The 16,569-nt window shown below is 43.6% G+C and overlaps 1 protein-coding gene across 8 annotated transcripts in view; it reads left to right on the top strand.

Moving 5' to 3' along the window:
• The window catches only part of NBEA (neurobeachin), a 793,834-nt gene that overhangs the window by 215,376 nt on the left and 561,889 nt on the right, over positions 1-16,569 (top strand). The gene's annotated exons all lie outside the window — the stretch shown is intronic.

Here is a 16,569-nt window from a genome sequence, read left to right as displayed (position 1 = left end):
TCCATGCAGGCCACTTGAGATCCTATGCACTTAACTCTTCAACCCATTTATATTTTTTATAGACTTGGTTTTTGGAGTTCCTTGGATCATATGCCAACTCTGTACTTAAGACCTAGTATTTTCTTAAAGTTGAAATTCTGTTCCTCCTCGCACTAGACCCTCTCTATCATTCAGTTGTCAATTGCTCAATGAGATGTGGCAATCCTAGCTTTGACATTTAAGTGAAAGAATTTGGGGTTTGACACCAAGGGGTGGAAGGATTAGCTTCTAGAGAAATCTAGGCCCAAAGCACAATTTGTCTCTCTGGGGAATCCTTTGGATATTGGGCCCAAAGCCTAATTTGAACCCCATTTTCATTTTTACATGTTTGTAAATGCATGTGTGACCATAGCATAGCACAGGTATCTAGTGTATCAAGGTGGGTTACACTGTTTGCAGAAAATCCTCCAGGTGCTTACGCTAATAAAACTCAGAACACATTTATTCCAGTGCATACCTACTGTTGTGTAGAAGGGTTGGCATTCTTCGCTATTTATTTAGGCAACACCTGCACTGTATTGCCACATGGACATGTACTGTATGCCTTGGAGGCAGCTCACATTATGCCCTTTAAGTGGCTGCTTGAAAGGGGTAAACGTGAAGTGATAAGCATTCATATATTTACAGCAAAATCACAAAATTCTGTATGTACCCTACAGTTAAATTGTTATCAGCCCTCCGCTCTACTCCACAGTGTGAGGGCTCATTCACAGTGTTCATGCCTTTCACTCAAATATGCATTTTAACTAGATATTCTATCCATTGCAATGTAGTTATTTTACATGTATCCCTAGTCTAAATGTTCTTCTCACTTTGCACAATGCTTTTTTAAATGCACAAAATTGTACATACAGTAAATGCATGCATGTACATAAAAAATGCTTACTACTGCAGTTATTTACGCATGAAAGGGCAGCAAACCCTTACTCATACCAGTGCACCAATACAAAAAAAAGCAGGTTCCACATCCACCCAAAAAAGGGTCCTTAATTTTTTATTTTTTTTCCCCTTCAACTAGGTTAATGAGTTTAGAGCCCTATTCAACATTTAGGGCAGGTTCACACCACATGCAGTCGAGTGAATTTTTTTTTCCTGCATCAAAAACACATGGAAAGTAGGTTATATGGTTTTCAATGGCCTAGTTTACACCAGTGCTTGCAGTTTCAGTGCGTTCCATTTCCAGAAAAAAAAGTATTGTACTTTGCATAACGTATTTTGTAGCCGTGTCTTCTTATAGGTATGTCGGATGAAATGGATTTCCACTGGATAATGCATCTGCTAGATAATGTGTGTTGACAGCTGTTAGTACCATGTTTTGTAGAGTTGCTATAACGGTGAAGTGGAGTGTTGGAAAGCTTCACAACTTCATTTGCACATCTATTTTAAATTGTACACATACTCTAATTTTTTATCACAGCAGTCACATACACGCCAATCATACGTGTAGCACTACCCTTGAAGGAGCTGCTGGTTAAATGTGGGCCTGCTGTTACCTTACTGTTCACCACACTCGATCTAGGGGTACCTCCTGAAGTTATTCGAAAAGAATGTCTGCACCAACACTTCGGCTTTCTTTTTCTTTAAAAGTTTTATTAAACAGGTTCTCCAACAGAGGGGTAGGGAGCATTCAGGTACCTTGCTTTGCGGATCACGGGTACAGTATTAGATCCAGAGGACAACTCGGTTCCACGCTGGGTTTAGCAACCACCGGATAGGCCCACTCTCACTGACCTAGCAGCCGGTGTGAAACTCGCTCAAAGTCTTTGGGTGTCATTGGGTCATTAGACAGCCCTCTGCCACAGGGTCGTGTAACCACGCATACACTTAGCGAAATTTCAGAGAAAGTACACAGCTCACAGTGCCAGGATCTTTCAGCCAGGCTAGCAGCACAGTAAGGCAAGCTGGTCCGGGTGCGTCCTTTGAGTCCCCAATTGCTCAGCTTCTCCCCGCAGGCAAGGCAGCGCAGGACTACCCTGGACCAGTAGGCCCCAGAAACTCCTGGGCCTACTCTGTTGTGGAGTCTCAGGCCAAAAGGCCCAGAGACCGAAAAACACTGTCAGCGCTTAGGCCAGGAGGGCCATCAGGTCAGGATCGAAAGACCCCACCAAAATGGTGTCCGCCCCTTAAGTACCCTCCCCCAGAATGCACAGCGGGTTGACCACGCCCACTGGGCTGCTTCTGGGAAGAAGGCACCCAATGCACCCAGCCTATTGCATTTCCAACCTTGACTCCCGGTGACAGCGACACCTGCAGGTAAGGGGAACATGCGCAACACAGCTGGACTGGAACAGAAACCCACAATTTCGTATAATTCCCCTGAACTAAACTACAGCTCAGGTAACTAAATTTACAAACATCGCTCCTACTCAACAAGAGCAGGGCGCTACACACACATAGTGTATATATACACACAATACATTACAATATATGTATGTGTGCGCTGCCCATTGATTTCCAAGCGCCTCAAAGATGCGGCTGGTAAGATTTTTATGAACATCCTGCCAGCGCACCGCTCCAGTGTGAAAGCCCTCGGGCTTTCACACTGGAGTGAGAGAAGAGGCTCTTTCAGGACGCTTTGCAGGTGCTGGTCTTAGCTCTATAGCACCTGCAAAGCGCCCAAGTGTGAAAGTAGCCTTAAGAGCATAAACATGTAGTGCCAATATGGGGCAAACAAGCACAGCTGGAGATGAAAAAAGCTGTAGACCAAAATCCAGCAAGGGCACTTTTACATGGGCGATCCGCCAGGCGGACTCCGCTTTGCTGATCCCCACTGAGGAGGCAATGAGAGGTCCGTCTCCGCTCACTGTGCAGAGACTGACCTGTCAGAGCCGTGCTCTCCACCTATAGGATTAAAACAGACCGCCTGTCTGGTTTCATCCGATCCCATCTGATCCGCCAGATGGATGGAAAATAGGGTCTCCATCCATCTGGATTTCACGGACAGGATTGGATAGCAGCGAGTGTCAGCGGACATGCCACTGCTGACATCTGCCACTCCATAGGGCTGAATGGAGTGTCTAATCAGGTCCGCCTGGAAAACTGGCAGGCGGACCTGATCGGAAAGCCTGTGTGAAAAGGACCTAATGCAAATCCACAGTGGGGAAAAAACATTTAGGAGAGTGGACAGCACCATCGGGTAAAAATAGTTATCTGCGCATATAACCAGGTGTGTCCCCAAAAAATATATAGATTTTACCCACAACATACAGGATGCATACATTACAAAACTAATAAACACTACCAAGCCCCACTCACGAATGACTACCAAGCAGTGGCGGCTGGTGCTCAAAATTTTTTCGTGGGGCGCAAACAAACTGAAATTTTTTGGAAAAAAATATCAATTGCAGCCCCTGTGCCCATCAATTGCAGCCCCTGTGCCCCAAGTGCTGCCACTGTGCCCCCCATCATCTGCCCGGCATTTACCTTATCTCGGTTGGGCAGGCGGCGAGCGGTGTCTGGTGTCCTCCATCTTCCCTGGCCCCAATGTCTTCTCCCGCCCACTCCTCCTCTCGTCGTCCTGTGATTGGATGCGTGATAGGCGGCCAATCATAGCGCCTGTCTTTTTAGCCAAGCAGGTGACAGGTAACGCAGACCTGGTGCACTTGATTGGCTGAGAGGCGGTTCAATGTTAGGAAAGCAAATTCCTCTAGTCAGGTCCATCTAAACCCCCCCTCCCCCCCAGTGTAATTCAGGTGCCCGGTGGCCGAAAAAGGGGGCAGACACCTGAATAGGGGGTGTCAGCGGCGACCATATATAGATTCATGCAATGCATGAATCTATCTATGGTAATTAGAGCGTTGCAGGAGAGGGGAGGCTGCGCTCCTGCGCCCTTAATGGACTCACCGCCGCTGCTACCAAGTTCATCCACAAGCATTTCTGTTGTCTTTGTAGAACTACAACACCCAGTATGCTCCTTTGCCATGCTTTCTATCCAGTCTGTATTACCACTGTTGAAAGAATAGAATGAGTGGTTGCTTTTATATGTGTTTTTTTGTTTTATTGTGTGTTTTTATTATTTAACAATCCTGCTGTGTAAAATGTTGTTTGGCTTGTCTAATACCCCCTGCAGAGTCCTATATCAGATTATCATAGATGATCCTGCTTTCTTGTAAATGTTGAAACACCTGTTAAGAATTTTCACCTAGTTGGCATTGGAAAGCAGATTTTGACAGCATGTTACCATACCCTGCAGAGTGTGTTTTCATGTGTTGTCTGATCTCCCTCTGTTTTGCTGTGTTTATACCATGCTAAATAAATGCATTTGCTTGCAAATGTTCACCCTATGCAAACGTTACCTAGCACAGTGTTTATAGTCATAGTTTCCTATTTCTGGATTATGATATGAAGGGATGCAAAAAATATGTGTCTGTTCTGCCATCAGGTGTGTCTACTGCAGCAGTCTCTCCATTTTATTTGAAGTGTTTTATCCCGAACAAGAGTCTATTACCAGTTCTTGTTATCATTGGGCAAGGGATAGTGTTCAGTTCATCACAATACTTTACCTCTGGACAAGTTAAAGTTTTTTTTTATTTATCATAGGGCTGGAGGTGCTGGAATCAGGGAGAGTGTGCTCCAGTCCTTCTCTGATGGCTCTCTCTGCATCTAGCAGAGATCCACTGCCTTGTCATCCAATTCCTGGACAGGACCTTGCACAGGCATGTACAGTAAGGGGAACAAGTATTTGATCCCCTGCTGATTTTGTATGTTTGCCCACTGGCAAGGACGTGACCAGTCTATCATTTTAATGGTAGGTTTATTTTAACGGTGAGAGACAGAATAACAACAAAAATATCCAGAAAAATGCATTTAAAAAAAGTTACCGTATATATTGCTTTGCATTTTAACGAGTTAAAGTAGTTGACCCCTTTGCAAAACATGACTAAGGGCTCTTTCACATGGGCGGTTCAGGTCCACCTGCCAGTTTTTTTTGCGGACCTTAACGGGCGCTCCGTGCTCCTCTATGGAGCCGCGGATGTCAGCGGTGACATGTCCGCTGACATCCGACCCGCTACGATCCGCCAAAGTGTGACGGAGGAAAAACCTACTTTTCCATCCATCTGGCGCATTGGATCGGGTGAACACGGACAGACGGTCCGTGTTCATCCAATCCCCTCCATAGGGGAGAGCGGAGAAAAGACAGGGCGGTCCCTGCACAGTGTGCGGGGACCGCCCTGTCATCCGCCGGCTCAGCGGGGATCAACAGAGCGATCCCCGCTGAGCAAGCGGAGGTTCACGGGGCGGATCATTACTGATCCGCCCCGTGTGAAAGGGGCCTTAGGCAATCACAGAGGTCAAACAGGTCAGACATTTATTTTGGCCACCATGTTTGCACACATCCCACCACTCTTTGCAGATCCTCTCCAAGTTATTAAGGTTTTCGAGGCTGATGTTTGGTAACTCGAACCTTCAGCTCCATCCACATATATTTGATGGGATTAAGGTCTGGAGACTGGCTAGGCCACTGCAGGACCTTAACCCCTACCCGACCAGCCGCAGTTATACTGTAGCAGGTTGGCTCCCCTGAGCGAACAGATGTAGCTGTACTATGTCTGGCTCGAGGCCAGAGCTGATGCGTGTGCTCAGAGGTCGCTACACACAGAGACAGAACAGAGATCTGTCAATGTAAACACAGATCTCTGTGCTGTCAGGGGGCGAGGAGAGCAATCTTGGTATGAACAACAATCGGTCCCCACAGTTAGAATCACTCCCTAGGACAAATGGTTAACCCCTTGATCGCCCCCTACTGTTAACCCCTTCCCTGCCAGTGACATTTACACAGTAATCTGTGCATTATTATAGCACTGATTGCTATATAAATGCCAATGGTCCCAAAAAATTGTCAAGTGTCCGATGTGTCTGACATAATGTTGCAGTCCCGATAAAAATCGCTGATCACCGCCATTACTAGTAAAAACAAATAATAAAAATGCCATAAATCTTTCCCCTATATGGTAGATGCTGTAACTTTTGCGCAAACCAATCAATATACGCTTATTGCGATTTTTCTTAACAAAAATATGTAGAAGACTACATATTGGCCTAAACTGAGGAGAAAATTTGCTTAAAAAAAAAAAAATGGGGATATTTATTATAGCAAAAGGTTCTAAATATTGTGTGTTTTTTTTTTCCCAAAACAAGTATTTTTTTGTTTATAGCACAAAAAAACGCAGATCAAATTCCACCAAAAGAAAGCTCTGTTCGTGGGAAAAAAGGACATCAGTTTTGTTTGGGTACAACGTCACATGACCGCGCAATTGTTAGTTAAAGCGACGCAGTTCCATATTGCAAAAAATGGCCTGGCCATTGAGCAGCTATATCTTCCGGGGCTGAAGTGGTTGTAAACCCCATTCATGAAATCTGTCTAGTGCACACATATCTGTAGTGTTCACTTATCTTTCTCCAAAACCCTAAGTCCCATGTCTTTCTGCTGCTTCGTTCCACTGTTATCAGCATGATCACTTCTGACAAGCTCTGACACAGAAGATAAAAGCAGCTGGAAATTTTTGTCAGGATGAGTGCTATAAATAGATTAGCAGAGCGCTTGTCTATTCAGTGCACAGTTCTACAAGTTTCTTCATTCCTCTGCCTGTGTGGAGGCGGGGTGTGTGCCTTTTTTCCAATCAGCTTACACACAGTGTATGCCCAGACTCCACACCCAGTGGTGGAACAGGAAAAAAGATTTCCAACATAATGTTTACTTTTTAAAGAGTCTAGAAAGCTGAAGACAGCAGATATACAAATCAAACGTATGTAGACAGATATGTTTAATCTCTGTGTATCATCTGAGGCTGTTCGCTTCACTGAGTATATGTGAGGGTCCACTTTGATGTGCTTCTTCTTGATCTGCGCCTTTATTGCCTTGGCTGTGTGTTTTGGGTCATTGTCATGCTGGAAGACCCATTTACGATCCATTTTCAATGCCCTGGCTGAGGGACGGATGTTCTCACCTAAGATTTGATGGTACATTGCCCCGTCCATTGTCCCTTTTGATGCAGTGAAGTTGTCCTGTCCCCTTAGCAGAAAAACACACCAAAAGCATAATTTGTTCCACCTCGTGGGGATGGGGTTCTTGAAGGTCATAGGCAGCATTCCTCTTCCTTCGAACACAGCTTGGAGTTGATGCCAAAGAGCTTGATTTTGGTCTCATCTGGCCACAACACTTTCACCCAGTTCTCCTCTGAATCATTCAGATGTTCATTGGCAAACTCCAGACGGCCCTCTACATGTGCTTTCTTGAGCAGGGGGACCTTGTGGGCGCTGCAGGATTTCAGTACTTCACAGCTTAGTGTGTTACCAATTGTTTTCTTGGTGACTATAGTCTCCGCTTCCTTGAGATTATTGACAAGATTCTCCCTTGTAGTTTTGGGCTGATTCCTCACCGTTCTCATGTTCATTGAAACCTCACGAGGTGAGGTCATGCATGGAGCCCCAAACCAAGGGAGATTGATGATTATTTTGTGTTGCTTCCATTTCCATGACCAACTGTTGTCACCCTCTCACCAAGCTGCTTGGGGATGATCTTGTTGCCCATGCCAGCCTTGTGTAGGTCTACAATCTTGTCTCTGACATCCTTGGACTGCTCTTTGGTCTTGGCCATGGTGGAGAGATTGTAATCTGATTACTTCTGTGGACAGGTGTCTTTTATACAGGTAACAAGCTGAGACTACCTGTATAGAAGACGCCTGGCAGCCAGGAATCTTACTGATTGATAGAGGATCAAATACTTATTTCAATCATTAAAATGCAAATCAATTTATAACTCTTTTGAAATGTGTTTTTCTGGATATTTTTGTTTTTATTCTGTCTCTCACTGTTAAAATAAACCTACCACATTAAAATTGGAGACTGGACATTTCTTTGTCAGTGAGCAAACGTGCAAAATCGTCAGGAAAGCAAATACTTTTTTCTCTCACTATATCCAGCCTGTGGCTTTCTTCTCTCCATTAGTAGTATACTGCACAGCACGTAGGATGTGATCGGCTGCTCCGCTTCCTCCCACTTCTCCAGAGCCTACAGCCTGCTTGGGGCAGTTTTCTCTGCACTCAGCCTAAACCTTGCATCTGGTTACTTTCTTCATTTGGACCGGACCCCTGAATCACAAGGTACATCAATGGTCATCGTGGACTTTTTGTGCTGATCCCCCAGAGCACTTCAGGCTACACTGACAGCTCTCCTGGCGTCCAGCTCGCGTCACCTGTGGCCAGGACTGATATAAAGCCCCGTACAGCTGCATATGTGAACCTGACCTTGTGCCATAGTGTGTAAAAAAAATAAAAAAAATTAAATTCTCTCACTCATGAGAGCCTGTGGTGTCTGGTTGCGGCAAGGCTGGGTGGGACTTGAATGTGGCTGCTTGAACAGGGACCGACAACAGTACCCGGAAGTGCCTGTGTGCAGCCACATTGGTAAAAGGCAGGAAGGTTGCTGAATTATAGCAATCCAAATAGTGCTTAATATACATAAATGTTTACTTTACTTTATTTTTCGTATTTGGACTGGAATTCCACATTAAGATATTTCACATCCAATGTTCTAAAAATATATACAGTTAGCCAGATTCACATATATCGGCGTATGTTTAAGCTGGCGTAGCGCAGCTCATTTGAGCTACGCCAACGTAAAATAGAGAGGCAAGGCCAGTATTCACAAAGCACTTGCTCCCTAAGTTACGTCGGCGTAGCGCAAATGGCCCGGCGTAACCCCGCCTAATTCAAAATTAACCGTGACCCCATGTAAATAAGGGCCGTTCGTACGGCGCATGCTCAGAATCACGTCGCAAATACTCCCTACGTAACGACATCGGCTCAATGCTTTCGACGTGAACGTAACCTACGCCCAGCCCCATTCACGTACGCTTACGCAAACAATGTAAAATACGACGGCTGTTCCGTCGTCATACCTTGCATGGGCTGCGCCATCTTTTTGGTGGTTTATCTTTACGCAGGCGTATGTCTAACGTAAACGGTGTATCTTACTGCGACGGGCTGGCATACATTCGTGAATCGGCGTATCTTGCTCATTTACATATTCGCTGCGTAAATCCACGTACACACCCTTATGCGGCCTGCGTAAATATGCACATAAGATAAGACGGCGTAGGAGACTTACGCCGGTCGTATCTTAGCCAAATTTAAGCGTATCTGGTTTCCAGAATACGCTTAAATATACGACGGCGCGCATTCGGACTTACGACGGCGTATTTACTGATACGCCGTCGTAAGTCTTTTTGAATCCGGCTAATTGTGTTTATTTTTAACGTGCAGATGTAAATACTTGGGATTCCCTGATAATGCCTAAATCATAGGCTAAGAGGCACGACAAGAGGGAGGCGGTACCACATACCATACCAGTGTTTCCCCTAGGAGAAAAGGTTCATGGGGACTAGGCCAGGTGTACTGAGCAATTATTGACAGGTTTCCTACATGCCCTGGTATTTTGCAGAAAACACCAAGACCAAAGAAAAGAGGGGCACATTAATAGGCATACAGCGCATCCACCATTACTGCTGGCTCTCATCCATCTTATTCTTATATAAATTCCTGCATAATTATTAGCAGTCTTACCCACCTATATGGAAAGAGATAGCAATAGCAGAAGATGGTCACTGTTTTGCCTTTAGAGAATCCCACTTTTATTGGATAGGCGATTTACATATTCGAAAGTACATTCAGGTGCCTGAACATACCCGCTAAATATGTTGGCCACTGATTTAAAAAAAAAAACTCAACCCAACCTTTTTATTTTTTGGAATAAAAAATGGTTTGGGATTGTTGCGGTCTGCCTCAGTAGTGAATTTTACCTAACTTTTAATTGCGAAGAAATACCACTGGTAAAGTTGTCACCTAAACAAGTTTAAAGAATTGGCTGTGGGGTAACCTGCAAAATTTTTTGGGGATTTTCCCTGACATTCCTCATACTTGCTGTTATGTCTCTGGCACAAGAAGCGATTTGGAATTCTCTGTTGAAATGCTCTGTGGCCCCTTATAAAAATTACAGTTGTGTAGGAGGGAATGGCCCACTTAAGCCGGGTACACAGGCCTGAATGTTGGGAGACATTTGGTGGTTCAAGAAATTGGCCGCCATTCAGCCTGTGTTTGTTGGATGTGCATGCTGGAAAACCAGCAGTCGCCTGACTCCCGATCGGAGAGCGCTTATCGGAGTTTTCTGGTTGGGGGGGGGGGGGGGGGGGGGGGGTTATCCCCCTGTCAGAACACAACTCAATGGCAGAGATCGCTGTACTTATGTTGGATGGTTAGTATAACCTCCTTCTTTTGTAAGTATGAGTCATATGCAAGTTGAATGTTTGGAACTCAGGGACTGTCTGTAGTGTGCTGGACAAATCTATAGTTGATTATATTATTAAGATACTGTGCACTCTTGAAGCTGGCACACATTTTTCATTTAAAGGGCAAAAAAAACTACTTTATGCAGTATTTTAATTATTTGTAGCTTTAATGAACTAACCTGGGTCATACAGCCCTTCAGATCAATGCGTATCAAACCCTGTAGCAACTGCACAGTTCATTAAATGTACTTGTTTGGTTGAAAGTACCAAATGCTGAATGAATCTGCCAGCAAAACCAATGGAACGAAATTCTTAACATGATTAAATATGACATTCTTGGTTCACTTGGCAAAAAAGTAAGGAAAGAGATTTAAAATGTTTGATGTCTTTTTATTTCTTGCTAAATATAGCTTGCCCCTACTCTGGGAGAAGGAAAAATGTAATGCTTAAAACTAATGACCTATTACAAAGTGAACAGAGATCACAGCCCGGAAAAATAAAGTTTAACATTGCTTCATTACAACGGCTTCGTAGTCTTTCCACTTCTAAGTAGAGTGGCCTGCTCATCTTCAAGTCTTTCCAATGAACTAGCTGACTGTAGCTTCTGTCTCTGATTCGGTTATATGTTCTTCATTGAAGGGATAAACCATCTGATGCTCTGTTCACACGATCGGTTCGTCTGATGAAAATGGACCGTTTTCATCGGACGAACCGATCGTGTGTGGGCCCCATCGTTTTTTTTCCCATCGGTGAAAAAAAATAGAACCTGTTTTAATTTTTTCTTATGGTTACGGTGGGGAAATCCATCGGTCAAAAATCCATGTATGCTCAGAATCAAGTCGACGCATGCTCGGAAGCATTGGACTCAGCACGTCGTAGTGTTTTACGTCACCGAGTTGGACACAAACGGATTTTTAACCGATGGTGTGTAGGCAAGACTGATGAAAGTCAGCTTCATCGGATATCTGATGAAAAAATCCATCGGTTTAGATTCCATCAGATATCCGATCGTGTGTACAGGGCATGAGACTTGTAGATCAGATTTGTGTGGATGATAAGGGGTTTAGCCCATGTTCACACTGAGCTGCGGGAATGAATCCGTGCGAGTTCAGCTGAACTCGCGTAATTTTACTCCCCCATGTCAGTCCCGATTTTGGCTGCAATTTCACTGACATCTGTGCGGGTTTCTGCACAGATGTCAATAGAAATCACACCCCAAAATTGCAAAAAGTAGTACAGAAACTACTTTTTGAAATCGGTGCAGCGCCGCAAATGCAGCATCGCACCGATTAGGATGGTGTGATTGCTGGCAGTTGCCACCGATTTTAAATGTCCAATTGCACCAATGTGAACCAGGGCTTAGTCTATGCATTTTGTAGTGCATTTTCAGTTTTGCAGAAACTCACTACAGTCCTTTTAACATGGTTTCCTATGGATGTAGTTCACATTTGTGCATTTTACGGTAAGGGCCAGGGCCTTTTTTCTGGTTTTTGGTTCCATAGACTTCAATGGATCAAAAATATGAATTGAAAAAACATAAAATGCACCTGGAATATGCAAACTACAGCTTGCATAGGTGTGAATCCGGCCTAAAGGATGATGCAGAAAATGAACTTTTTCAATTCAGATTTCTGAGACTCAATGATGTAAGAACACAAAAATTCCCCTCCTTGCAGGTTATGGGTTTTCTCAGTATAAAAATCTGTATTTACAGATCTCTCCTGCAGCACCACCCACTGATGAAATCTGGGACTGTGACATGACTTGTTTGCCAAATGTTAATAGTAGGCACCTTCAGGTGCTTGAGTGTACCTTTCTTTTCCTCCAATGTGCAAATATCGAATTTGGAGAGAGAGGTTGGTGGCTGGTCCCCTCCCTCCTGTGTCTCACTTTTGGTTGTTGAACCTGGCCATCACATTGGAGAAGATTATTTGGAGGTGAGCCTTGGTTTGTGGTTGGTATTCGCATATCAAAGCTTCCTGGGTTTACATTGTTTTTCTCAAGTACACAGAATTTTTTTTAAAAGGCATTGCTTTATTTGTTCCTAGGAAATTTTTACATTTAAACACTGTAATTCTCTAGGGCAGCCTCAACCATCTTATCCCAGCGTAACCCCTAAAATTATTTTATAAAGGTCTTCAGTAACCTATAATGGTCAGAATGCCACTCATATCCATAGGCAGCTAAAAAAAATCTGTATAGTGCTGCTGACTTTGCAACATTGGTCCTGGAACTGTACTGGCATAATCAAATAGGAGGCCAATCAGCCACAGGTCAAGGAACACCAACTCTTGGAGGAACCCTAGGATTCCACAGAACCCTAGTTGAGAATGGCTGTTCTAGGAATACTTAAGAAAAAAAATCTGAAAAATGATGTGGCTAATACCCTTGTTTGCTAGAGGTCTATTCGGAATACATGAAGAAAGTAGCCTAATGTCTCATACACATGACCAGTTTTCCCATCGGGAAAACTGCCATGACAGCTTTTGGCCAGGAAAACTGGCCGTGTGTGCTCCATTGCAGTTTTCCTGACAGGAAAACATGTTCTCTTTTTTTCCTGCCGCGATTCCCGGTGGTCTTTTTTCCAGCAGGTTCTGTATGGGAAACACTGCGGTGGAGCATACACACGGCCGGGATGCCAGGCCTAAGCTCTCACCGCAGTTTTCCCGATGGGAAAACCTCTGGTGTGTACAGGGGGAAAGTTACCGAGCAGGTTCTCGGGTGACTTTTTACCGCCGGGAATCCCGGTCGTGTGTACAGGGCTTTAGTTAAATAATATCTGGTTTTCCAGGTGGACAACACAGACCGTGTCTATTATCAATATTCTATAACTCTGTAAATTGCACCTATTTTGATGTTAATAAAGTGAATTAAGGACTGAAGCAGGATGTCACTGAAAATGTGGTTAATGAACAGATAATGTCATATTTTAAATACACTGCGTTTTCTAGAGATAATGTACAGCTAAAATGCGCAATAACTCCCTCCTCCATGTAAAATCCTGACAAACACATTGGAAGTCAATGAACTCATGTTCTAAACACTTTCATTGTCTGGCTCGTTGTCTTCATGTAGCTGTCATCTGTCTGCAACATTTTAAAGAAGCATGTCAGATGGAAATGACAGCTCGCTTTATGGAACTCTCTTATCCATTCATGCTCGGACAATTTGACATGGCTGCCGTGAAACAGTTTGCTGTCAGTCATCTCTGGCAATATTTCATAGATACAGTTAAAAATATTACCTCTTTACACAAAAGAGAACTTTGAAGTTTTTCCTGGTTTGCAGTGAGAATAACGTGGCAGCGTGCTTTGTTTATCTCTTTGTCAGCTAGTCGGTGGAATGTCCTAAGTGCAGTTAATGAGCCATGTGATGCACGCTCTTCATTAAAGCCATTGGTATTTGTTAATACTCATGGTTATGCATGTGTAAACAGTTTTCATGCAATGGCTTCTGCTCATTTAACTGTATAAACACTGTCAGGCAGAATGCCGAAGGAGTTGGTTATAAATGTGCATTTTTAGCTATTGTTTTTGCAGACAAATATCTTTGCATGCAGTAAAATTGGATTGGTGTCCTTGGAATAACTTTAACACCTAGACGAATATAGATTGTAACTTTCTATCTGATCTGGGGGGGGACCCAACCTGGTCCCCCCCCCCCAGGTTGGCCCACGAGGGTCCCCTCTTCCTTCCCCCTTCTTTCTTTTTCCTCTCTCTTCTTTTTTTTTTTTTAAATCTGTTCCTAATTTCTCTATAGCCCTGCCCATGGTGATGAGCCCATATTTCCCTCATCCCATTCCATTGTTTTTATAGCGTTTCCTGGAGCGTTTTTTCAGCAAAAATGCTCCTAAATGTTACTAATAGCATTTTTTTTTTTTTTTATTGCAAAAATGCCAATAAAATGCTAATGCTCCTAAAACGCTTCTACAAAAAGCTATTACCAGTGTTTTCATCCAGTGATTTTTCCAGCATTTTATAGCTTAAAAAAAAGAAAAAAAACCCGCTAATGTGCATGGAGCCTTATGCCGCGTACACACAACCATTTTTAATGTCCTAGAAAAAACAATGTTTTTCTCGACGTGATTCTTGTCAAGCCTGCCTTGCATACACACGATCATAAAAAAAGAAAATGCTTGAGCAAAGCGCGGTGACGTACAACGGCACTATAAGGGGGAAGTTCCATTCAGATGACCCCACCCATTGGGCTGCTTTTGCTGATTTTGTGCTTTTCAGTCTGTTACAGCGTGACAAATGTGCTTTCTCCATTACAAATGCTAGTTTTACCAGAATGAGTGCTGCCATCTTCTGAGCATGCACGTTATTTTCCCGGTGTTAAAGCCTAATGCTAGCTAGAACATGTTAGAACACCCTTTAGTGCAAAAGTCTGTGTGACTCGCCATCATAGTGCTACACAGTGGGCATTCCAGAATTAAATTGGTTCTAAGGCCTGGTTCACACCTATGCATTTTTTAGTGCATTTTCAGTTTTGCAGAAACACTACAGTTCGTTTAAAATGGTTTCCTATGGATGTGCATTTTATGGAAGGGGCCAGGGATTTTTTTCAGATTTTGGCCTCAAGCCATTCTATGTAATAATGTGAAAAAACTTCTGTGCTGCAGCTTCCCCCAGACGAACCCCCCCCCCCCGTTGTGTCTCTCCTCATTGGGTCAGATTGGTAGAAGTGGGAGCCATTGGCTCATGTTGCTGTCAATCAAATCCGGTGACATGAGAGGGGGGGCAGATTCCCGCTGTCTGTGTCAATGGACGCAGCAGCGGCACCCAATAAAGAGGTGTGGCCTGGAGAGCCGGCAGGGGACACCAGAAGAAGAGGATCGGGGCTGCTCTGTGCAAAAACATTACACAGAGCATGTAAGTGTAGGCATGTTTTTTTTTTTTTTTTTTTAAAGCTTTATAACCACTTTCAATTTTACACCTTGTATATAAAAATGCATAGGTGTAAGTGGGGCCATGTGTAGCTGCTATATATTTTTTTTTTCTTCTATGTAATTTGGAATAATCTATAGGTTTACTTTTAAAAACAATGTGATGTAGCCTGTCGGTGATCCAGTGCAAGGAATGAATGTGTACTGTTTATGAATGTACGAGTAGGTGGTCTGACAAACTGGCATTTCTATCTAGTGTTTGCTTAAAGGGTAATAAAGTTCGAAAAGGACTGCGTGCACACAGCCTGATTCTAGAGTAGTTCTCTTCTGGTTTGTTGCCTCTCCATTGCTCATTTTCCTAACAGGAATTATCCATCTGTACCTTTTTGTTCTCCTACTATAATAGTCTTGGTGTATCACTTGCTGGCAGCGAGGCCAATGGGATGTGAGCCCAGATTAATGACACGGCCTGCAGGCTGTGCACACGATAAAAAAAAGCAAGCAAGGAACTAACCATTTATATCCATAAAGGTAACCCTTTGTGATCTTTACCATGGTTTGCATTTTGCTTACACAAGCCTTTTTAATGATTTAAGAAATATCAAGAAAAAAAAAGGAAAATAATCCTATACAAAATAGCAGAGTGTTAAAAAAAAGTGAGTAAAGCTCAAAATTCATATAATAGCTTTTTGTTTCCATACACACAAATGCATTGGGAACACTGCATAGTCTATTCCAAATCAAAACATGAACGTTTTACCTTTTAGAAACAGCATTTTTAATGTCGCCCCACAAGTCTTCTATTGGATTAAAGTGATACTAAAGTCTCGTCTTTGTTATTTTTAAAGAAAAAAAAAAAAAACGTGTTATACTTGCCAGATGGTTTTGCACAGAGCAGCCTAGAGCCTCCTCTTCTTGGGTCCCAGTCGGCTCTCTTGGTCCTCTTGTTAAGTGCCCCCACAGCAAGCAGTTTGCTATGGTGGCACCCAAGCAGAGACGCAGCTCTGTGTGTCTGTTGCGGCACGAAGCTGTGGTTGGGCCCTGCCCCCTCTCTCTCCTGATTGGCTAACTGACTTTGACAGCAGTGAGGGCCAATAGCGCCGCTGCTGTCTTAGCCAATCAGGAGGGAGAGTCCCAGATGGCAGAGGCACTCGTGGATCGAGATGGGCCTCAGGTAAGTATTAGAGGGCTGCTGCACACTGAAGGTTTTTTTATTTTAATGCATAGAATGCGTTAAGATAAAAAAAAAAAAAAAAAACTTCTGCCTTTAGAATCACTTCAAGGTCTGAAGATTGGGCTGGCCACTCCATAATGTTAATCTTGTCTGGAACCAAGATGCTGCTTGCACTGGTGTGTTTGG

Source organism: Rana temporaria, chromosome 2 (genome assembly GCF_905171775.1).
Source record: "Rana temporaria chromosome 2, aRanTem1.1, whole genome shotgun sequence".
NCBI lineage: Eukaryota > Metazoa > Chordata > Amphibia > Anura > Ranidae > Rana > Rana temporaria.
The sequence above is the reverse complement of the archived record's forward strand: the minus strand, read 5'-3'. Positions and strand labels throughout refer to the sequence as shown.